This window comes from Argiope bruennichi, chromosome 11 (assembly GCF_947563725.1).
Source record: "Argiope bruennichi chromosome 11, qqArgBrue1.1, whole genome shotgun sequence".
Classification (NCBI taxonomy): Eukaryota; Metazoa; Arthropoda; class Arachnida; order Araneae; family Araneidae; genus Argiope; species Argiope bruennichi.
Genome location: NC_079161.1, coordinates 39,277,060 through 39,301,952, shown reverse-complemented (window position 1 = coordinate 39,301,952; position 24,893 = coordinate 39,277,060). Strand labels below are relative to the sequence as shown.

Genomic DNA, 24,893 nt, shown 5'->3' with positions numbered 1-24,893 from the left:
ATTTACTAGAATTAGATCACATCTTTCTTATTCATTTCATTAAAATTATATTACTTCATTATTAATTCACAATAATAAAGAATGTAATCAAATATTAATTAAAATGAGAATGGAGAAATTTCTGACCTGTCTGCGAGCGAAGCATTTAAAAAGGCAAACAGCGATGAAAACGATTGAAGTTCAAGGCCCTTGAAACACCGCTAGTGTGGCCGTCCTACTGCAACCGCTGAAAGAAAAGAAATGACAACCAAAACAAACCATTCCGAATTTTATATTCCTCCCTTATCTAAAAAAAAATCTTTACTTGTTCGGGCAAGCACGACGACGTTATGTTTACTGTGTAGCACAAGCGACGTAATCGGCGACTCCCTGACGTAACACAATCGACTGTTTCACTCCCCCCCCTTTTTTTCCGAGATAAAACAGGAGACATGAATAATCGGAGTAAAAATTGCGCTATTGCGCATGCTTTGATTCAAGAAATGGAAAGATATATTTCAATTTATCGTTTGATAATTTCCACAAATCAAATTTGTAAATTTATATTGTGATAATTTACTAACGAATCTTCCCTTCATCATCTCCACTTTTCAAAATATTTATTAAGTAAAATTCCTATTTTTTTAAAAAAGTTTTCCATTTGAAAATTCAACAAAATCGTTTCATTATTCTTATTAGATTGATGCATTTCAGTAGAAACTTTCGAAATCTTTCACACACAAAAACGAATTTAAGTAAATTTTAAATATTTCAATTGCAGAATTATTTAATTAATTTTTTTTATTCTTAAAAAATATTTCACCAATAATCGAGCTGTTTCAGAAAATAAGTCAAGATAATTTTGTAAAACTAGTAATTATTTTTCTAGAATTTGAGTTAATTTATCTGTGATAATAATTATGTCTTATGAATAAGTAAGTCATGATAATGGTATCCGCAATGCAGAAAATACGCTATAAATTCTTAAATATGAACTTTTCTTCATTTTTTCAATTTTCTAGATTAGTTACTAGAATAATTTTTATTTATATATGAGAAATATAAATAAAAAGGTTTTATTGTAATTCTTTAAAACGCAGTTATTTCAAAAAAATAAATTTTTTTGTCATGACAATTTTCTCAACGACATGCGCAGTATTCAATCTATTACTGCTCAAAATACAGACAATTCGTATTGTCAGCAACTGTCGCCATCTAGCGTGTTAAAGATAAATGACAGTTAAACGAATATTCTGAACTGGAAATTTAACTGTTTAACTGACAAATTTTAAATTTTCATTGATTTTACTTGCATAATATTATAATATTTCCTATTGTTAATAATTGCATGTCTTAATAAAATGATAGTGAGAATATGAAAAAAAAAAGTGGAAATTTTATCCAAGAAAAAAAAATCCGCATACTTTCATAAGTATGTTCATTTCATATTTTAAAAAATTCAGGTTTATTACAAATAAAAAAATTGCTATCTTGAATTTTGAGTAATGTATGTCACAAATTAATAAGCACATATTGTAAAAACTACATTTTTCTAAAATTTAAAACCATTCCATGAAGACAAATGTAGTTTCTTGATCAAATAACCCGAATTTTCATTAAAAAAATATTACAGAAAAAATATTTAAAATTTGGTATCGATTGAATTAATATTGTGAAAATATTCGCCTAAAATTTTATTCATTTTTTAATTAAATTCTATTAATACATTTTCTTAACAGCAGAATTCACACTTTTTAATTCACATTCAAAAAATTTTCATAAACAATTCATTTGCCAAAAAAAAGCAATCAATTTGTTAGAAAAATATTTTAACAAAAATTAGGCAAATTATTAGCATCATGATCATAATCATTACTGTTAATAATAAAAATATTATATCAAGTCATTTTTTTCCCCTTTTGTTTCGTGTCTTAAAATAATACTTAATAAAATCATTGCTTCTTCGAGAATTTGTGTCAGTGTAGCATTCGTGGCCTCATGTTTCTGAAAATGCTCTGGTATTCGCAATAGACATTTATTGAAGGCACAGACAGGACGATACAGCACCACACACAACAGAACTATGGTGATGTAATTTTGAAGGTTATGCAAGCCAGCATCTCTTTCATGATTTAAAATATATTGATCTTTTCACCCGACTTCCTCTACGCAATCGTGGATCAACTTTATCGACAACGGAGCTCCCCTCAGCGCCTCAGCCGCTCTAAGTTCTCTTTTCTGTTCTCACCCCATCCAACCAGAGGCAACAGCGCCATCTCTTGGAAGGCGGGAAAAAGGGTTCAGACTAAAATTATGATGGGAAAACTGCCTATCACGTATGTACGTTTTCGGATGAAAAGCATCAAAATTATTTCAGCTTGAATATAATAGTTGGAATTCGGGTAGTTTTATCTTATGTTATTATTTATTTGAAAAATTTATAAAACATACTAAAAATACAAATAAACTTTTCTTTTAAATGAGAATATACTTAAAACATTACATTTTAAGACTCCTCTCATTCTCTAATGTAAGATTTTTTGAGTCAAACCTGTCCCTCGTAATAAATTTACAATTTATTTGAAAAATTCAAATGGATTTCCTAACACATAGAAAATTGAAAATAGATAATAGCTTCTGCTATTATTGATTTGAAAAATTTATAAAAAAGTACCAATGTAAGAGCAACGCATGAAAATGGCTCTAACAATTTAAAAGTATTTAATAGACAACCACTTATGCAATACATTACACTTACAATTTCATAACAACATTTCTACAATTAGCCAATTCTTAAATTTATAGCTTACCATAATTAATTCTCGAGGGCGATAGGTTTAACATGCTCACAATTTAGCAGCTAGGCATCGTACTGCCGTACTTTGGATTGGCGAAAAGGTTGGCGCACTGGCATTATTAGAGTGTTACAGTTCGAGGGGGTTGGCGCTTGGTTGGTGCTTTGGTAATATTAGAGAGTGTTACATCAAAAATAAAAATAAATTTTCGTTTAAATGAGAATATACTTAAAACATTACATTTTAAGACTTCTCTTATTCTCTAATGTAAGAGTTAGAATACTTTAAAGATTTTTTTTAGTCAAATCTGTCTCCCGTAATAAATTTGCAAAATTTATTTCAAAAATTTATATGTATTTCTATAAATACAGAAAATTGAAGGTAATATCAAAAGCGATAAAAAAAAGTAAGGGAAATTAAAACTCAAATCCGAAACATCGCTGCGTGGTAATGTTTTAGGTTTGAATCGTCTTTTACTTTATCGTATATATTTAGTATAGAGAAAGTATAGTAGTCGTCAAAAACTTTCAATCCGAAATTTTGACGAATTACCACCTTTTAAACTTTCCTGAGTTCGAAAAACACATTTTTAGCAAATGTCTATCTGTCTGTCTGTGACAAAGATAATTCAAAAACGCTTTGAGCTAGGCGGTTGAAATTTGGTATATGGTTTTTACACCAAATTTGCAGATTTCTAGTAAATTTTGAGTAAAATATGTTTAGAAAAAGTCCATCTGTCCGGCTGTTCGAAGACAACTTAACATGATAATTACAAAAAGAAGAGAGGTACATAGATAATATTTGGTACACAGATTTAACATCTATAGTCAAATTTCGAGCCAAAACCTAGTATGCGTTGATTGCCTGTCGACCTTTCCTTTCAGAATGCAATAATTCAAAAAACTCATTTACTTAAATATATCAAATTTGCTATGTGAATGTAGTTTTATGTCAAATTTTAATGTCATTCGGTTGAGAAAAAGGTTTGTAAAACACAAATTCGATATTGGATACCATTAAAGCATGCTAGGGATTAATCGCCAAAACACTCGCCAAGGATGGCACGATAGAGTCAGTAATGATTCACGCCAAAGGTTAATGTTTTGCAATTATTGTACACCAGTACCATGTAAAGCGTTCTCTGGCCAGACAAGTTTAGAAGAGAGTATACGAGAAATTTTTAGGGCACCACTCAATCTGGTTTTTAATTTATTTTTAAAATTTGCTCTTATTTATATAAAGCAACAACATACACAATAGCAAAATTACAAGCCTATAAACACTGTAATTAAAGAAAAAACAGCATTGACGTCGATTATATTTAAAACATTAACAAAAGCAGAGAAAAATGTACGAAATTGAAATTACTACCATTGAAAAGTAAAGTTCTTGAACTTTTAGGGTAGTATGGGAGTGACTTTTATTAATATTATTCTCCTAATTTGTTGAGGAAAAAAATTTGAAATATTGAATAAATTTTAATTAAAAATCTAATTGAGATTTTAAAATATTTCTCTTATTGAATTTATTTATTGGTTTTTTTCATTGTCTGTGTAGTGAACCTACTTATAGCATTTGTTATTTTACAGTGTTCATTTATCGGAATTACTGTACTACATAGTACAGTATGTAGTACTTCTATATGCGATCCATTTTCTTCTATAAAGGTTGATAGGCATTTAGGACGACAGCTGTCGGATATCGATCTCCAAAAACTCTATTATGGATCAATATTCCTAGTTCTCAATACTCATGTGATGTAGTATATAAAACTCAATAACTCTTCAAACACTTACTAAAACATTTAATCTACTTTAACTATATCTAATTACATTTACGGACATCTAAAACTACGACACACACAAAACGTTACATCAAAACATAAACATTAGAACAGAAGCCCGCCTAACAGAAGTTGCCAGATACAAGAATGATACAATAAAGTTTTTAAAAATAATCTCGTAACCAGTCAGTTTTCTACAACAGCACTAATCATGTTCCTCATAACAATTTGCAAGTTTCTGAGACCCTGAATGCGTTTTTACAAATCGGAGAAATTCAGAATAATTATACAATAAGTGATAATGAAATCACACACACAAAATTCTTTATCTTTTTCCGTCAACGGGAACAATAAATTTGCACTTCTTGTAAAGGTTTGTTTATATGTGTTTCCATTTTCGTTAAAACATGTTTTCTACTTGACAATAATAAATTGGATGTTAACTTTAAAGTTCTTGGAATTCAAATTATTAAATTATTGCTCTCATTAATGCATAGACTTGATGATACTTAAGGTATCCGAAAGCGTTCGGAGCACTTTTTTAGAAAAACATGGTGTAGACATACTTTAACCCTATATCTGGGTTTAAAACTATTCAAGGTTAGTAATAGAATGTCAGTATTTAAAATAAACATTAATAATTTTCGAAAATTGGCATTTAATAGCATAAATTTAAGCAAATTCTTAAAAAACTTCAAATTGGCTACACCAAAATCTATAACTACCATCAGAACAAAAATCATACCAAAATAAACTACATAGTTTTCTCTAGGGAATGAACTACAAACGTATGGTTATAATAATAAATAAAAATTTTGGAGAAAAATATTCATTCAATCTAAATTCCTTTAGTTCATTCCCTAGAAAATAGTATAAAGACAAAGTCGACCAAATTTCATAGTAATATGATAATTATATTTTGAGTTATTTGATTTGAAGTGAGCAAGAAATAAGTAAAAATCAATTTTGAGAAAAATGCATTTAAAGTGTACAGTAACATGTTTTAATAATAAATTATGTGTCTACATACTTAAAATTCACCACATTTATAGGCTATACTTTCTTCCTCCTCAGCTTTTAATAATTTTCCTTTTTTAATCATTTTACTTTTTTTTCTGTAATTGTTGCATATGGCATTGAATGTCACCTAGATTCATTTATTCTGTCTTTGTCGAGCTCAGCCAAATGCTCTAACTGCATTTGCACTAGGATACACTTCAATAACCTTAAGGATATTCAGTAATCCTATAAAACCTTCGTTAAAATGTATTATAGATATAAATGCCTCTAATCTGAGGGTTTGGATTTCTACAAAGACATTTATAGGTACAAATTTCCACAAAACACAGTTGAAATTCTCACTGGTATTTTGCGTTTTACCCTGCAAACATTTTTCTAACGTGTTTTTATCACATAGTTTCATCTATTCTTTCATATATTCAAAATATTTTGGGGAAGTCCCTTTGACTTGTCGCTGTAATTTAATTTATAATACGCAGCTCTTTGAAATTAACCAGCTGTTGGGTCCAGTTGGGCATTGACCATGCATAGGCTGTTTTGCATTTGCGCAACTATGGTGATGTAATTTTGAAGATTATGCAAGCCAGAATCTCTTTCATATATATATATATATATATTTTATTCATATATATATATATATATATATATATATATATATATATATATATATATATATATATATATATTAGAGATATCATTACGCACACAGACATATGTGGGATAGATTTAGCCCCAAGCAATCTCAACACTAATGGGAGTGGCATGATGGCGCTAGTTTTTCCCCACTAGAGGGAGAGGGTTGGAAGAACTTAACGCAGTACGAAAAACGAACCCTTTATCATGTTGTGATGTTTTAATTTGTGTAAAAGGCAGCCAGCCTTACTTTTTCATTATTTTAAGTGTTGTACTAGTCCTAAATGTTGTGCCAGTCCCTTTAATTATTATTTAATATGATCAAATTCTCGTCATTATTGGTTCTGAGATCAACACTCAAACCCACATATATATTAGAATGTGCAAAACTAAGTAATTTTCTTTTTCGGTAACTTTAATGGAATATTTATTTTTAGGCGTTTTTCCACTATAACTTCCGAAAACATAGCAGCACAAAAATGCTTTTTACATCATTACATTTTGTATTTTCTATAAATTTTAAAAGTATTTTCAACGTATTTTATAACATTTTATTTTACTGTTGAATTGAAACTCAAATCGTTTTTATTATTTCTATTAATATTTTATTCTTTTTTTTAAAACCATTTTTAAAGATTAAAATATAAAGATTCGGCTTAATTTTCCATATTTAGTAAGTTTCAAAAAAGTAGGTTTTTGATTAAATTTTTGGAATTTTGTTATACATATAATTAAGGATTAACTTCAGAAACAAACAAGGATGAACATTTTTTAAAACCCACCCATTTTTAAATAATATTCAAATTTATGATGAGATATGATTGAACGTATAAAAATAAACCGCCAGAAAAACAAATAGCACATTGAAGAAAACGACGTAAGATCTGTAAAAGTATATACAAATCGTTTGTCTGTCTCAACTTGAAATCTTAAAATATACCATTAATTTTGAAAGAAATCATTAACGCATAGTTTTGTAAAATATTTAATTGAAAATTTTAACAATTAATAATTCTAAAAAAATCAGCTGGTTGCCAAAGGCGGCTGGGAATGATATAAATGGTGTAAAAATTTGATATAAAAGATATATATGAAAAAAAAACGATAGAATATGATTTAACGATATTTATTATAAAATGACACTTTTAATATTAATGGCGCTTTTGCATTTATTCTCAGTATTTAAAGAAGGTAAACACAGAAATGCGCAAGGTAAACACAAAAATTTTTCGGAAAATCTTGAAGAATATTCTATTTCTGGTTTTATTGCATTCCAGCATATCATTATTTGCAAACGAGAATGTAAAATTGTTTTTTTTCCCCTTCTGAATTCCTGCTTCCACCAATAGTGTTCTTAATTAGTTTAATCTGAGATTATATACACATTAATTAATTCGTTAAAATGTATAAAGTGAAACACCTTGTTTCTGTATGTTTTATGTACGTTCTTCATACATTTAATTTAGATCACTATTTAATTTATCATACGTAAGCACAAAATATTATAATAAAGTTCACGACAAAAATATATGTGGCCTAAAATTTACATGGGAAAGCGAAACCTTAAATTCATTCACAACAATAGTTATTTATTTTTTTACCAGTTGATATGCCCTACGTCGCTCCGAATCAAAATATATTTTTCACTTTTTTTATTGATAAAAATTTAACTATTTAATTAATTGTATAAAATCATCTCTAAAATTTTTCTTATAATTCACCATCTGTCAATAAACATTGAAGGACTTATAATATAATAAAGTTTTTACCAAATCAGCCGCTGTTGATTATGTAGCGTAAATGACATATGCCAGAAAATAAAAATATATTTTATATTAGTAGTAAAAGGAACGACAACGTATCTATTCATTATTATCTATGTCAAATGCAATATTATTTTTTATCTTTCCCCCTTTGTTTTCGCTACAATTGAATCAGATTTTCCGTTCGAAAATATATTTTTTTCACTTGCAGCAGTAGTATTCATAGCCAATCATTTTTCGATTCATTGAATAAATAACAGTGTTGTAACACCGATCCAAAAGTGCCACGAAAAAATTTCGCCAATTTGGCGATTTCAATCGTCAAACTATATAGCATGTGATTATATAATTTAATTAATGAGTATATTTTTATAACAGGGCAAAATTTTTTCTTATCGCTTTTTGGTCGCCGTTAAAACCGAATTGTACCAAATAAACATAGATTTAAGTAAAAGGAATTAACCCTTTCATTGATTGTTACAAAGTATTCGCGAAATTTACTTTATGTTTTATAAAATTCGTGAGTTAAAATTTCAAAATAATTTAATAAATAAAAATAATAACTATTATGCAGGTTAAATTTCATTAGCATGCAAACAACTCATCGATTTCATTTTCAATTATATAGATTATTTTGCAGCTGCAAAGAAGTCACGTTAAAAACATAAAAAATCTTTCCGATGACAATGCATACTAAATAGTGGAATTATGGGAAAGTTATTTGAAACCATGCGATAATTTAAGTATTGATCAAATATAAAAAAAATTTAGATATCATAGAAAGAATCAAAATTAAGTTTATCGGTTCATAACATAAACGAAAAAATAACTGTGAGTAAACAGAAATTAGTATTGAATAGCAATAACTTTTATTAAATATTATTAAATAAATAATATAAATTAAATAATAAATTATAAATAAAAAATAATAAATTAAATAATATATCAGGGTCTAATAAAGATGAAGCTATTTCAATACCTTTTATTTATATAAAACTAGTTTATTTAATTAATTACTTCGAAACCTTTACTAAAACCTTCCATTGGTTTCAATATATCTGAACGAAATTAACAAACTTAAAAGTTTATAAAGGTTATTACATATTAAATCAGTTATTGAAGATTGCAAGCTACATAGGTAAGGATTTAAAAATACATTTAATGTTAGCATTAAATAGAATGTCAACTAGTAATAAATAAAAGTATTTTTTTAACAATAAAAGTAATAATTTTTAACAATAAATAATAAAATAATAATTTTTAATAATTTAATAATAAAAGTATTTTTTTAAATTATAAAAATTAAGACATTTAACGTAAAAAGTATTTTTGTATAAAATATATTTATGCTCAGAATTATGTTATTATCTGCAATTTCATTTCTCGACAAAATGGAAACATAAGTTGCACAAATGACTAAGATCTCATTGCTTCTTGAAGAATAATAAATTGTACCAAACTATTTTTAGAAACCGCTAATTAGTATTTATTTTTTTATTTTTTATTTTTGCAAAAGATAATAAATAATTTTTTTAAGAACAGTAAAAGTTTATTGAAACATTGCAAATGCCATCTCTAAATAAATATAATGATTAAAAATATCTATAATATTTTCTTACAATAAGAATAGCAAAACTATAGATAATATGATGTTTCCTATACTTGGAAATATCTTTTTAATTGATAAACAAGTTATCTTTTTTAATATAAAATAATTTTTTTGTAAAAATATAATTATATGAAAATTATCTTATTATATCCACCTTTATTTTGAACAAAAATTGAAACTTTCATTTCTTCTGGAAAAATTATAAATTGTACCAAACGATTTTTAGAAACCACCAATTAATTTTTTTTATTTTCTCCGAAGATAATAAATAATTTTTTTAAGAACTGTAACAATTTAATGAAACATCGCGAATGCTAACAAGGAAGCAAATAAATATAATGATTAAAAATATCTATAATATTTTCTTTCAATAAGAATGACAGTACTATGGATAATATAATGTTTTCTTATACTTGGAAGTATCTTTTTAATTGATAAACAAATTATTTTTTACAGTATTACCACGAAACGTTATTAAAACCATAGTATATGTTAGCAAATTTGGAAAGAAATCCATAGATCTAGTGTGGACTTCTACAGTGGACAAACTACTTAAGAATTTTTACATATATTTATATAGATAACTTATATAAATAGTTTTCGTCATTTATACTGTATTACAATGACAATATTAGAATCATTAACAAGAATAAATGTTCTGTATATTAGAAAGAAGAAAATGTTATTATAAGAAAATGTTATGTGCTCTCTAGAAGAAAATGTTATTATAAAACATTTTCTTCTAGTTGACCCTCCATACAAAACGATCCTTCTACGTCAAACGTATTTTGACACAACTTAAGATTTCAAAAATAATTAACGACAGTCATAATAATAGTTTGTTAATGGAGACTACAAAATCTGGAAATGCAATTAGATTATAAAACTTCTACTTTAATCAATCTAAGAAAAAAAAAACTTACGTTACTATGGCAACGCTTCTAACGATGAATGCAAAAAGCACCTTATCTTTGGGCGAAAATATCACAGGCTAGTAGGAGATATTTATGCACAGGCGCATCTGCTTCATGAGAAACATTCGGATATTCTAAAAATAGACTCCTCCTCCCTATCCATGAGAGTGAGAACTTTCACTTACGGTTGCCGGTTCTTTAACTGCGTCAAAACACGCACCAATAAGTTGATTGTTTAAAATCGTTTGTCGCTTTTAAGGTGAGATGTTTGGGCTACGAAGACTGATATTCAAAATCGTTTGTCGTTTGAAACAAGACGAGACGTGGGAAATAATTCAAATGACAAATGTTTTTCAAGGACGTGTTTTATAATCCTTGGTTATCGCAAAAGACAAGCAGATATTCCTTTAATTTTTAGTCAACATTTCATTAATTTTTCTAAAATTTTCCGTCTAATCCAGGACTAACTCTAAAAGGAATTCAAGATTTATGTTTTGCGCCATTTGAAAATTTGCCAAGTTTTCTCCTTTTTTATTACGTCATCAATCAAAACACCGCCCACCTAAGAACTCGTTAAAAGTATAATTAAGATGGGTACTTGAAGCGTTAGAGAGTTTACTTCCTTTAATTCTTTAGCAGTTATTATTTTGGTTACATTTTTTAAGGTCATATTTTTTGCGAAGATGAAATAAACGCAGTTCAAAATTTTCATGTTACAGAAAAGAATTAAATGAAGATAGGGCAATAAAATATTTTGAAGTTTTTAAACCACAATGTGAATTTTCATAATAATTAATAGTACTAGTGTTTTCTTTTTTGAAATCATTGTTCACAAAAATGGAATATGTTTGATGCATACAAGGTGTAGCCATTTCAAAAGTGCAGGAAACATTTTTAGAATAAAATGGATTCCCTTTAAAGTTGAGTTAAAATCGTTTGTTATTTTGTCAGCTACTTCATTTTTTAATTATATTTTAATCAATCTGTTTAGTCTTTTAAGTATATGCCAATGCCTATAAGAAATATTTTGTTGTTGTTGTTGTTTCTTCAATTCATATTAGCTTCCTTCGGAAACCAGCTGTTCGTTTATGATATTAATAAAATAAGCATTAGTACTGTTAACCAAATACGATTAATTACATCTTATCGTATCGAATGAAGATGTTATTCTAAATTATGCTCGCATGATAAACATAGAGCTGCACACTGATTGTTTAGTTATGCACTCAAAAGGGAGAGATTAATTGAAAAAAATCGGCTCAATTGTTAAGGGTGAGGACTATGTCGAGTCTGTATTTTACAATATCTCTAGAAGAAATGAAGAGGAGGGGGAGCGATCATTAATGACGAATTTCAACAATCATAAAACTTCTAATGAAATAAATATTATCGAATTCGCACAACAGCTTTAGCTAAGGTATTGTATCTTGGATTTTCCTCATAGAGAATAGATAATAAATCAGCATTTTAGAAATTTGTCCCGAAATTGTTGAAGGAGGGGATGATGAGATTTCTAAATATTAATGATATATCTACAATTAGGAGTTTTCATATGAAGCAAAAGTTAATGAAATAGATTAGTGGTTCGTGTGGGAGAGGGGACAGGGTTTCATTTTGCGATATCTAAAAAGTGGTGGACCGAAGAGGAGGATGGGCAGACTATTTTTTACGATGTTTCTAGGAGTCATATTATTTCATGTAATATTAAAACTGCCCGAAATCAGTTGAATGGTTGGGATCCGAAGAACTGGTCTTTCGGATTTTTTGATTATTTTAAGTATACAGAAGGATACTTGAGATACTTAAAGTACTCAATACAAATACTTACAAATGGTTTTTGTATTTTAAAATTGTTATTTTGAACTTGATTTCTGATTTAAAATAGTCAGTCAAGTCAAAAATTATTTATTCGATGGTTTTTGTATTTTAAATTGTTATTTTGAACTTGATTACTGATTTAGATGTCAAAAATGATTTATTCGATGGTTTTTGTATTTTAAATTGTTATTTTGAACTTGATAACTGATTTAGATGTCAAAAATGATTTATTCGATGGTTTTTGTATTTTAAATTGTTATTTTGAACTTGGTTACTGATTTAGATGTCAAAAATGATTTATTCGATGGTTTTTGTATTTTAAATTGTTATTTTGAACTTGATTTCTGATTTAGATGTCAAAAATGATTTATTCGATGGTTTTTGTATTTTAAATTGTTATTTTGAACTTGATTTCTGATTTAGATGTCAAAAATGATTTATTCGATGGTTTTTGTATTTTAAATTGTTATTTTGAACTTGATTTCTGATTTAGATGTCAAAAATGATTTATTCGATGGTTTTTGTATTTTAAATTGTTATTTTGAACTTGATTACTGATTTAGATGTCAAAAATTATTTATTCGATGGTTTTTGTATTTTAAATTGTTATTTTGAACTTGATTACTGATTTAGATGTCAAAAATTATTTATTCGATGGTTTTTGTATTTTAAATTGTTATTTTGAACTTGATTACTGATTTAGATGTCAAAAATTATTTATTCGATGGTTTTTGTATTTTAAATTGTTATTTTGAACTTGATTACTGATTTAGATGTCAAAAATTATTTATTCGATGGTTTTTGTATTTTAAATTGTTATTTTGAACTTGATTACTGATTTAGATGTCAAAAATGATTTATTCGATGGTTTTTGTATTTTAAATTGTTATTTTGAACTTGGTTACTGATTTAGATGTCAAAAATGATTTATTCGATGGTTTTTGTATTTTAAATTGTTATTTTGAACTTGATTTCTGATTTAGATGTCAAAAATGATTTATTCGATGGTTTTTGTATTTTAAATTGTTATTTTGAACTTGATTACTGATTTAGATGTCAAAAATTATTTATTCGATGGTTTTTGTATTTTAAATTGTTATTTTGAACTTGATTACTGATTTAGATGTCAAAAATTATTTATTCGATGGTTTTTGTATTTTAAATTGTTATTTTGAACTTGATTACTGATTTAGATGTCAAAAATTATTTATTTGATGATTTTTGTATTTTAAATTGTTATTTTGAACTTGATTACTGATTTAGATGTCAAAAATTATTTATTCGATGGTTTTTGTATTTTAAATTGTTATTTTGAACTTGATTACTGATTTAGATGTCAAAAATTGTTTATTCGATGGTTTTTGTATTTTAAATTGTTATTTTGAACTTGATTACTGATTTAGATGTCAAAAATTATTTATTTGATGATTTTTGTATTTTAAATTGTTATTTTGAACTTGATTACTGATTTAGATGTCAAAAATTATTTATTCGATGGTTTTTGTATTTTAAATTGTTATTTTGAACTTGATTACTGATTTAGATGTCAAAAATTGTTTATTCGATGGTTTTTGTATTTTAAATTGTTATTTTGAACTTGATTACTGATTTAGATGTCAAAAATTGTTTATTCGATGGTTTTTGTATTTTAAATTGTTATTTTGAACTTGATTACTGATTTAGATGTCAAAAATTATTTATTCGATTATTTTTGTATTTTAAATTGTTATTTTGAACTTGATTACTGATTTAGATGTCAAAAATTATTTATTCGATGGTTTTTGTATTTTAAATTGTTATTTTGAACTTGATTACTGATTTAGATGTCAAAAATTATTTATTCGATGGTTTTTGTATTTTAAATTGTTATTTTGAACTTGATTACTGATTTAGATGTCAAAAATTATTTATTCGATGGTTTTTGTATTTTAAATTGTTATTTTGAATTTGATTACTGATTTAGATGTCAAAAATTATTTATTCGATGGTTTTTGTATTTTAAATTGTTATTTTGAACTTGATTACTGATTTAGATGTCAAAAATTATTTATTCGATGATTTTTGTATTTTAAATTGTTATTTTGAACTTGATTACTGATTTAGATGTCAAAAATTATTTATTCGATGGCTTTTGTATTTTAAATTGTTATTTTGAACTTCATTACTGATTTAGATGTCAAAAATTATTTATTCGATACACAAGTGGGGCATGTAGAAGTATGCAGAGCAAATGTAGCCTAATTATATTTACTATTATCAAACTAAGAACCACAACTTCTCTGTGCATATGGTTACATAATATGCGGGATTTTCACTCTAGCCGTAACCTATGATTTCTAAACCATTAGAGGCATATACTTCCGGCTGGAAAAATGCCCTTAATGGCATAAGGATTAATTTTTTTAATATTATTCAATCTGTATATGTATTAATTAAAAAATTACACTGTCTAAATTTGTATATAATCTCTATCCTGTAAGTCATATTTAAAAAAATACTTTTGACATATTAATATGTAAAAAACAAAACAACACAATCTTTGTCCAAAACCAATTGATATGCGAGATTTTGAAAGTCATTATTTTAGACCTTTCAGCATGTTTCATCTACGAAAATCCGTCGTTCAATGAATGGCGTTTTCACAAAGCACCCGTTGATTGGTTCAAAATAGTGAAATTCAGAGTTTCATAACTCGGTAAAATATCAATGTGTATAGAATATTTTATTAAATATGACTAATAGATTCAGAGACTATAATAGTATAGTTAGTTATCTTAATCTTTCCTAAAACATATTTATTGCCTAAACAACATAAAATATAATTCCCCGTATCATCTAGAGCAAGAAATTGTGTTTGGAAGTATAAACCTACTTCTAACAGTTCAGAAATTGGTTATTAGACCAGAATTAGAGTGGATATTGTATATAAAATGATAAGATGTTTCGAATATGCAGATAAAGCCCCAATTTTCAACACTTTGCTCCGGATGAAATCATCGTGGGCTTGTTTGAATTTGAATAATTTACCGAAGAATAATTTAATAAGTAGATATAAATACTTTTTTGAATAACTGAAATAAGTAATTCATATAAAGCTTAATTATATTTAACTTTTTATGGAAATGAATTATTTAAGTGGAAATTATTATGCGAAAAAAAATTTATTTTGATTCTAAAAATAAATTATGTTGGCATATATATGTAACTTATAATATATATACAACTTTCGGAGCATTTATTGAGTTTAGAAGCAAAATAATTAGATATCAAAAGTCTTAACAGTGAAATTGAGGATTTAATTTCTGATAGTGCATTGTTTGAAACAGAAATTCAAAGCTCTCTTGAATATGAAGAGCAAATATACGAAGCTAAGTTCAAAATCAAAAGTAAGATCGATAAGTTCACAATTGATCAACCTGTCTCACGACTTGCTGCTAATGATTCTAATGTAAGAATTAAACTATCCTGCAACATGCATTAATTTGCCAAAGCTAAGAATTCCCACATTTAGTGGAGATGCTAGCATCTTTCTAGAATTCATAAGTAGCTTCAATAATGCAATGAACTCTAATGATTCATTAAGTAATGTTGATAAATTCACATATTTAAAGTCCTTTTTATCCGGCGAAGCTTACAGAATTATTTCTGGTTTTTCTCTTATTGAAGAAAATTACAAATCGTGCTTATCTCTGTTAAAGGACAGATATGGGAGGCAAGACCATTTGATTAATCATTTCATGAATCGATTATTAGAAACTGAACCAGTAAAATCCTATTTCAGTCTCAAGAGATTACAAACACTGTATGACGAGAGTGAAATTAGTATTAGAAATTTAAACTCAATGGGAATTGCATCCGGAAATTATGGTCACTTACTTTTACCAATTTTGTTAAAGCAATTGCCCCAAGATTTAGTCATAGAATTCCATCGTAAGAGAGATTCCACTAAGATTGGTGATGTTAACGAACTAATCAAACTTATAAAATTTGAAATTGAAACTCGCGAATCTGCAAATATTGTAACTGGACATTCTCAAAAAGTTCCTGAAATTCCCCGACATCCTCCTCGTAATTCTTCTTATCATAGACAGTCTAAATTTGAAAATAAGTTATCTTCATCTGCCGCTTTAAATACTATTGTTAAAAGTGTGTGTGTTTTTTTGTAACTCTGCTTCTCACACTGCATTAAAATGCAAAACTTTCTCGGATGAGAAAAAACGTTATAAATTAAAGGAAGATGGTAGATGCTATCGGTGTATTGACATCTAATTTCTCCATGCAAGGTTAAAATTTCACCGTGTGAAACGTGTCATAGTTTGCAGCACAATTCTTTGCTTTGAAAGAAAAATAAAACTGAAAGCGGCGCTTCTGAAACCGAAACCCATGGACAGGAATTTGTAATTTCTTCCTTTTTAAAAGCAGAAACTAACCCTGGCAGTTACGCGACTTTGCTTCAAACAGCTAACGTTCAGGCAGAAAATGGTTCGAACAGGGTCATGACTAAACTTTTATTTGATTCAGGGTCACAAAAGTCCTTTTTGCCAAGTGATCTAAAACACTCTTTAAATGTGAAACCAATACGCCTAGAGAAACTTTTAATCTATACTTTCTCGAAACGCTAACCCATCGAGAAAATATTCGACGTTGTACTTCTGAAAATAAGGAGCAGATTTCCCCCTTTTCAGTCCATAAACATTGAGGCTTTGGCGTCAGACGAAATAATTGGTGCGAACATATATGCGAATGTTGACCCCAAACTTGTAAACAGTAATTCCAGCCACCTGCATGCTGTCTTGCCTCCCTTGAAAATTCCGACTCTATTCAGATCTTGCTAGGTTCTGGGTAATGTTCTAAGGGGAGAAGTAAGAAAAATAAGCAAAAACTTATTCGTGCAGCCGACACTTTTTGGTGACACATTGATAGGTCAAATGTCAGACTTCCAAGAAAGAAAACATTCTTCCGTGTTTACTGTGTTGTGTAGTGGAAAATGATGTGAAACGCTTATGGGAGGTAGAGTCTTTACTGTTCGATGAGACTTCGGAATATAAATCCGAGGATAATTTATGTAATTTCGGAAAAGAACTAAAAATAAAAAAACGGACGATATGAAGCACCATTGCAAATAATATTAAGCAAAAAATCAAGCAATAAATTTGACGTTACGGAAAAAAGATTTATAACTTTAGAAAAAAAGATTTAATAATGAATTATTATGATGCCAGTAGTAAGTAAGATAAGGATCTTTACAGGTCTTTTAAGGTGTTTCGCCTTATCCTTTATACTGTTTTCTTCGCTATATTAGCATTGGGAGAATCAATATACTCTTTAAGAAAAGAAATCTACCCTTGCAGTTGTGCTAATATACACATAGGAGAAACATATCATTACCATTGTAAATTGCTACCGGATGGGTGATACGAACACCTTGAATTCCATTTTTCCAGCTTTAAGGTCCGTAGAAATTGACCGATTTTAATTGTGTGATTCTTTCTGGAAAGTTCACTTGCTTGGTTCTGCAGAAGAATCGGAGAAAGTTCTGCCTGCTGATTAAACAATGCTACTAAAAATCAAAGAAATAGAAATTATTGATTCTACCTTGCCGTCTCCTTTTTGCGTGTAACTGGAAAATAAATTGCATGTATACTGTAACAGTAAGTTTCAAAGTAACGAACAGTTCATCTTCGGAGCGGATATGCTCTTTTTGTGATGCTGGAGGAGGCAACAAGAGTCCTTGGACTGGGTGCATAAGTAACTTGAAGGAGTTTCATTTCACTTACGGAAAATTAAGCACATTCGGAATTGATTTCTTCCCCATGGCCATGAGAGAGCTCATAATTTTGAATCTGTCTCACAACCAGATAGTCAAAGTTGACTCCAATGTTCTCAAGAATCTCCCAAAATTGAAGGACCTCGGTCTATCTCACAATGTGATCGAGTTCTTTGACCACATTTTCACCAGTCATCAACTATTAAACGTCCTGTACAATTGTTGTATAGTTTAATTTTGGTTGTATTTGGATCAAATTTTATATTTAGATAAGGTTTTGCTTTTTAAGTTTATCTGTATGGGTGCCTTTCCTGCAAAAGCACGATTTTACACATATACACAAATATTTTTTATAACTCACTATTAGAGCCTTTTTCTATTTGCTCAACAATGTCATATAGCGCCATTTCGTAAATTTTTCTGATAATTTCATTGTTGCCTTAGGAGGATGACCTACTGGTGCCTCAAAATTTTGTGAGATGGCTCTGACAGATGTGAAATGAAGGAAGATTGAAAAATATTCGTATGTAATCAGTATGTGATTCTTACCTAAATATTTTCTCCGAAAAAACACTATTTAACAACAACAAAAAATACAGCCTAGCGAAGTTCGGTCTTGCAGATATTACTAAAAATATATTCTTAGTTCCTGTATTGTAAGTTTTAGACTATTATAATATGTACATAATCTATAAAGCAATTATTTGGTGATTTCTTACCTCAAGTAACCAGTTAGTTCGCAGGGAATACTAAGTGTTTTAATTTCCCTGAAACCTCCAGATGCATAATTTTGATGTATATATTTTTATTTAAAAAAAACCTATCAAATTATGCTATTATTTAATGCAATGCTATTAAAATAACACTTTTATAGACAGTCTAAAAGTGTTATTTTAATAGCATTGCACCTTTTCTGTTTATTATATAAATGAACTTACTTAATGATCGATAAAATCAGCAAGCAATTAAAAACATATCATTTCGGATAATCTATATTATGATGGCATATCGTGTTTTGAGGTATTACAATTTTTCAATTTTTCCTTAATCGTCTTCGGTGACCAACTGTTTTATTGGGGATATTGGCTGTATTTAGTTAAATATGTTAGAACATAATTTCCTGTCTTTGATTTTGTCAACAAATAGTTTTAAATCAAACATTTTTATAGGTATTAAAGTTGTGCCATTTTAATATTATTATATATATATTGTTGATTTTCTTTTGTATGAATAGAGACCAGTTCCATGACATGACTTCATAGCGCTATTAAAAACTTAAATCTATAATATTCATTCACCTGCTAAATTTTGCGATATATTATTTAAATTTTTTTTATTATTATTTATCTTGTAAGCTATACAGATATTAAATAGAATCATTTTTTTAACCCTTTCTAAGGCCGTGGGAAGTATACTTCCCATCAAATTTATCAATCTTTATATGGAATTATGTAGGTTGGCATAAGTTCTGAGAAATTTTTTTAGAAAGACAGAAACTGAGATGCTTCATTTTTTTATCTCACACAAAATGATGTGTCTTGATTTGTTACTTAATTATTAATTAACCAAATTAATTAATGAATCAAATTAAATTTATCTAATAAGCTAAATGAATCCCTTTTCTTATTCTAATTTCAAGCCTAAAAATATTTTAACATAATATGACTTGAAAAAAATGGTCCTTTAAAGAATTAACTTTCAGCAATGAAAGAATAACAGTCAGTTCAATTATCTGATGAAACAATGAAAGCGTTCTTTATTTCAGGGTAACAGTGTAATAATCTATTGTTAGAAATTAGATCAATCATGCGATTAAATATCTGATGAAACAATGAAAACAGTTTAAATTCCTTATCAATAATATAATCTATTGTTAGAAATTAGATCAATCATGCGATTAAATATCTGATGAAACAATGAAAACAGTTTAAATTCCTTATCAATAATATAATCTATTTTTTGAAATTAGGCAAAACAAAAGGGAGTTTTAACTGTCAGAATTCAGGAAAAATTAGCATAATTGATAAATTAATATCTTTAAAGAGATATTAAATTTTTTTTTACACACTGTAAATTTTTTTTTCCTACAATAATATTTTGGGAAGTTTTCACAGAAAAGCACCAAAATTCGCTCTAATTTTTAGTTAATTATAATTGTTATAATTTTTTTTTTTAAATCGCTCCGAAGTGTACATTTACATACTGCAGTATATACATATGTCCAATTTTGATTTTTTTTTTAGGTAAAAAGATTCCTTTTGTAGAATGTCAATATATCACAGCACAAACATTCTCCTTCATTATCAACTCATAAAATAATATTTTTGTAAATTATCACAGAAAAACGACAAAATCTTGTTTCATTTTTGATTAATTAAAATTGTAATAAAATTTTTAAAGAAATTGCTCCGAAGGGTACATTTATATACTCCAATATATATAAATATATGCAAATATGTGTCAAATTTGGTTTCTTTAGGTCAAACAATTTGCCTTGTTGAACGGAAATACAAGCACAGGAAAACATCCTCCTTCATTATTAGTAGTAATTATATATTGGAAAAACTATCATAGAAAAACGGCAAAATCTTGCATAATTTTTTATCAATTATAAGTGTCATAAATTTTTTTTAAAAAATGACTCCGAAATGTGCATTTATACGCTCTAATATATATATATATATATATATATATATATATATATATATATATATATATATATGTGTCAAATTTGGTTTCTTTACGTGAAGCAATTTGCCTTGTTGAACATAAATACAACCACAGGAAAACATCCTCCTTCATTATCAGTAGTAATAATATATTGGAAAAACTATCATAGAAAAACGGCAAAATCTTGCATAATTTTTTATCAATTATAATTGCCATAAAATTTTTAAAAAAAATGGCTCTGAAGTGTGCATTTATACACTCCAATATATATATATATATATATATATGCAAATATGTGTCAAATTTGGTTTCTTTACGTGAAACAATTTGCCTTGTTGAACATAAATACAACCACAGGAAAACATCCTCCTTCATTATTAGTAGTAATAATATATTGGAAAAACTGTCATAGAAAAACGGCAAAATCTTGCATAATTTTTTATCAATTATAATTGTCATAAAATTTTTTAAAAAAATGGCTCTGAAGTGTGCATTTATACACTCCAATATATATATATATATATATGCAAATATGTGTCAAATTTGGTTTCTTTACGTGAAACAATTTGCCTTGTTGAACATAAATACAAACCACAGGAAAACATCCTCCTTCATTATCAGTAGTTATAATATATTGGAAAAACTGTCATAGAAAAACGGCAAAATCTTGCTTAATTTTTTATCAATTATAAATGTCAAATTGTCATAAGTTTTTTTAAAAAAATGGCTCCGAAGTGTACATTTACACTTTCGAAGGTATATATATATATCGGGTGTCCCATAAATTTGTAAATACTTTAAAAATTCATAAAAATTGAAGGACTGGGTAGATTTGAATGCGGTTTGCGAAACTATTATTCTCATGAAAGGGGATTTTTTTTTTTGATACAAAAAAAAAATGTCAAAAGAGGGCGCTGGAGACAAGCAAATCAGTGGAAATATGCAAATTAAAGTCTCATGAAAGGCAGAGTGAGTGATTGACACATCATTTCTAAAGGTTTGCATAAGGTTTGTATTAAGATGTTGACACTGGTGGATAAAGCACTATTGGTAAAGTTGTTTTATGTCAGCAACGAATCGGCGGCTGAAGCCTTACGAAAGTTTAGGACCCAGAAAAGATTGAAGAAAGGTTCAGGTCCGATCACTCCTGCTGGACTTGTTTCCCTAGTACGCCGTTTCTGGAAGTTTGTGTCATCGGCCACGCAGTGGTGCACCTCGTTTAACAACAGTCCGTACCCCCGATGTCTCTTCGCAAATGGACACGCTAAGGGAACAGTCTACAAGTGCAGTCAGTAGCGCACGAGAAGTGGCACGAATAACTGGTATACCAAAGACTTCGGTGTACCGTATCCTTCATGGTGTATTGCAATTGTACCCATACAAATTGCAATCGCTACATCAACTCTTACCAAATGATATAGCTAAGAGATTGGAATTCTCAAATTGGGCTTTGGCGAAAATTGAAGATGATCCGCGATAGCTGCTGAAAATATTGCGGACAGATGAGGCTCATTTTGCTTTGCATGGAGCAGTTAATACCCATAACTGTAGAATATGGGTACATGAGAATCCACATGCTTACACTGAGAAGAACCTGTATTCACCACGGGTTACTGTTTGGTGTGGTTTCACTGCATCCATTATTGTAGGCCCTTTTTTCTTTGAAAAGCCCTGTAAAAAAGCAGGATGGAAGACATGTTTAGTTAATGGAACAAGTTACTTGGAAATGCTACTGAAGGAAGTGATACCGTCCTTATTGGAACACGATGTCCTTGACACAGTGACATTCATGCAAGACGGGGCACCTCCTCACATCGACACCGAAGTGAAGGCATTTTTGAGAAGAACTTTTACTGAAGAACGGATAATCAACCGTCACTTTACACATGAATGGCCCCCACGCTCACCAGATTTAACACCCCTTGATTTTTGGCTATGGGGTTACCTTAAATCTCAGGTGTACCGCCATAGGCCAACTTCGTTAGTGCAGCTAAAGGAAGCCATTCACCACGAAATCTCATGCATTCATCCGGATATGCTGTATGATGCAGTTACCAGTGTTGTCTCCCGCTTCCAAACTGTTATTTGTGGTGATGGCGGACACATAGAACAAGTACTGTAGTACTGGTGTGATACGCATGTAAACAATTGCTTGCATGCAAATAAAAGTATTTTTCCCGTAGAATTGTATGTTTTGTTTGTGTTTAGCACTCACTATCGACAAATTTTTGAACTATTTCTTTCTTTTTTTTTTTTTTTTTTTTGTATGAAAAAAATCCCCTTTTATGAGAATAACAGTTTCGCAAACCGCATAGGCCGAACAATTTGGCCTGCAGAACATCAATACACCTACACTGTAACAAACTCCTCCATTATCAGTAGATACAATAATATTTTAGGAAATTATCATGAAAAAGGGACAAATTCTTGCTTAATTTTTAATTAATTAAAAAAATTGCAAAAATTGTAAATATTTATAAATTTATTAACAATTTGCAAGATTATAATATTGGGTGAAATAAATATTACCTAAATTTAAAAAATAAAATTTCTAAAATACAAAAAAATAAGATTTTTATAGAATCTGATTGCGAATAATTTATTGTATTTTATAGCATTTTTTATTTTTATTTAATGTCCGTTTTCTTAAAATAATATATTATCTGATCACATCAAACAATTGCTCAACTGTTATTGTTTACAATTACTTATTCGTAATTCATATATCAATTGCATATGGCGCCATCTATGAACTTTATGTGAAAGAAAATTATCATCTTACTTTTAAGTGCTGTTTTTATTATGATAATAAACTTATGATATATGGTAAAGCAATGAAATTATCGAGTTTTATTAAATACAAGATCATTCGTTCAAAATATATAGTTGCAAGTAATAGAAAGGAAATCATAAACAACATTGGAAGAAGTTATTTTATTTTCGAATTCATTTTAAGAACATAAATAATAAAACATGAATTGAGAATGCTTTTTTTTAATTCTTTCATTGTCTTTAACTTCAATGTTTGATTGCATATTAATTTTAATCGGGAAAATTATTTGATGTAATTTTTTTTTTGTTGTTGTTTTGTTATTTCTTTTCAATAAATTACGTCTTGTCTGCAACTGCTGAATAATATATCCAAAGAAAAGTATATATAATATTGTAGACTATTTTTACAATATTTCTGCTACATCGAGCACTGAAAACTTTTTAAAAGCCCGATTTATTATCTGTGGACAGCTAGAAACAAACCAGCGGGAGCGGTCATCGTAAAACTTTCTCGCATATTCTCTAATAAAGATGTTATTCCAGAGCACGTCTTGCATGGCAATGACGCACAATAGTTAAGAAATAATAATCTTTGGCAGAAATTAAGCATTTTTGCTGAATCCTTGGCGAATGTTTTGGAGATTAATCTATGGCATACGGTCAAAAGTATCTAAAAATCGAATTTGATTTTCAGACGCGCTATTCCCAACAGAATGAAACAAAAAATTGACATAAAACCGCGCTTTTAGTCACAAAATCCAATACCAAATTTAAAAGATTTAACTCATTGCATTTTTGAGTTATTTTGTTTACATGTTTCTGAAATTATAGACAGACAGACAGCTAACTCCTTGTTGGATTTGGCCTAAAATTTAGTAGGTGTTTACAATATACATATTAAATCTGTGCACCGAATTTCATCAATCTAGCTCACATCTTTTTGTAGTTATCGTATTAACTTATACTGGAACAGCCGAACAGTCAAACTTCCCGCGAACCAATTTGTATCAAAATTTGATAAAAATCTACATATTTGGTGTAAAGATCATATACCAAATTTCATCCGTCTACCTAAAAGCATTTTTGGGTTATCTTTGTCACTGAAAAAGAGACAGACATTTTCTAAAAATGTGTTTTTCTTATTCAGGGAAATCTCAAATAGGGCAACATCTCGAGTTCGATTTTTTTGACGGTTGCATTAATTTCTCTGTATATCGTATATGAGAAAATAAAAATCATTTATTAGGAAGAGCTGGCCGTTCAATGTCAGTCTTTTTTTTTAATAAGAAAGCTATTAAACGTTTGAAGAAATCAGCGCATTCATTAAGATCCATTAAAACTAAGAAGAAAAAGCTATCATGAACTTTCCC

General features: G+C 28.4%; 1 protein-coding gene across 6 annotated transcripts in view; it reads right to left on the bottom strand.

The window, feature by feature from the left end:
• Nucleotides 1-24,893, bottom strand: part of LOC129957345 (beta-1,3-galactosyltransferase 1-like) — a 104,410-nt gene that overhangs the window by 48,677 nt on the left and 30,840 nt on the right. For 2 of the 6 annotated variants that reach the window (XM_056069624.1, XM_056069627.1), the window contains exons 1-2: nt 10,506-10,918; nt 127-226 (exon numbers count right to left, since the gene is read on the bottom strand). The exons of 1 other annotated variant lie outside the window; for it this stretch is intronic. The gene's annotated coding sequence lies outside the window, so the exon portion shown is untranslated. Of the gene's footprint in view, nt 1-126; nt 227-2,789; nt 2,843-10,505; nt 10,919-24,893 lie in introns of those variants that run through there. 3 more of the 6 variants (XM_056069625.1, XM_056069626.1, XM_056069628.1) reach the window with 2 other exon arrangements.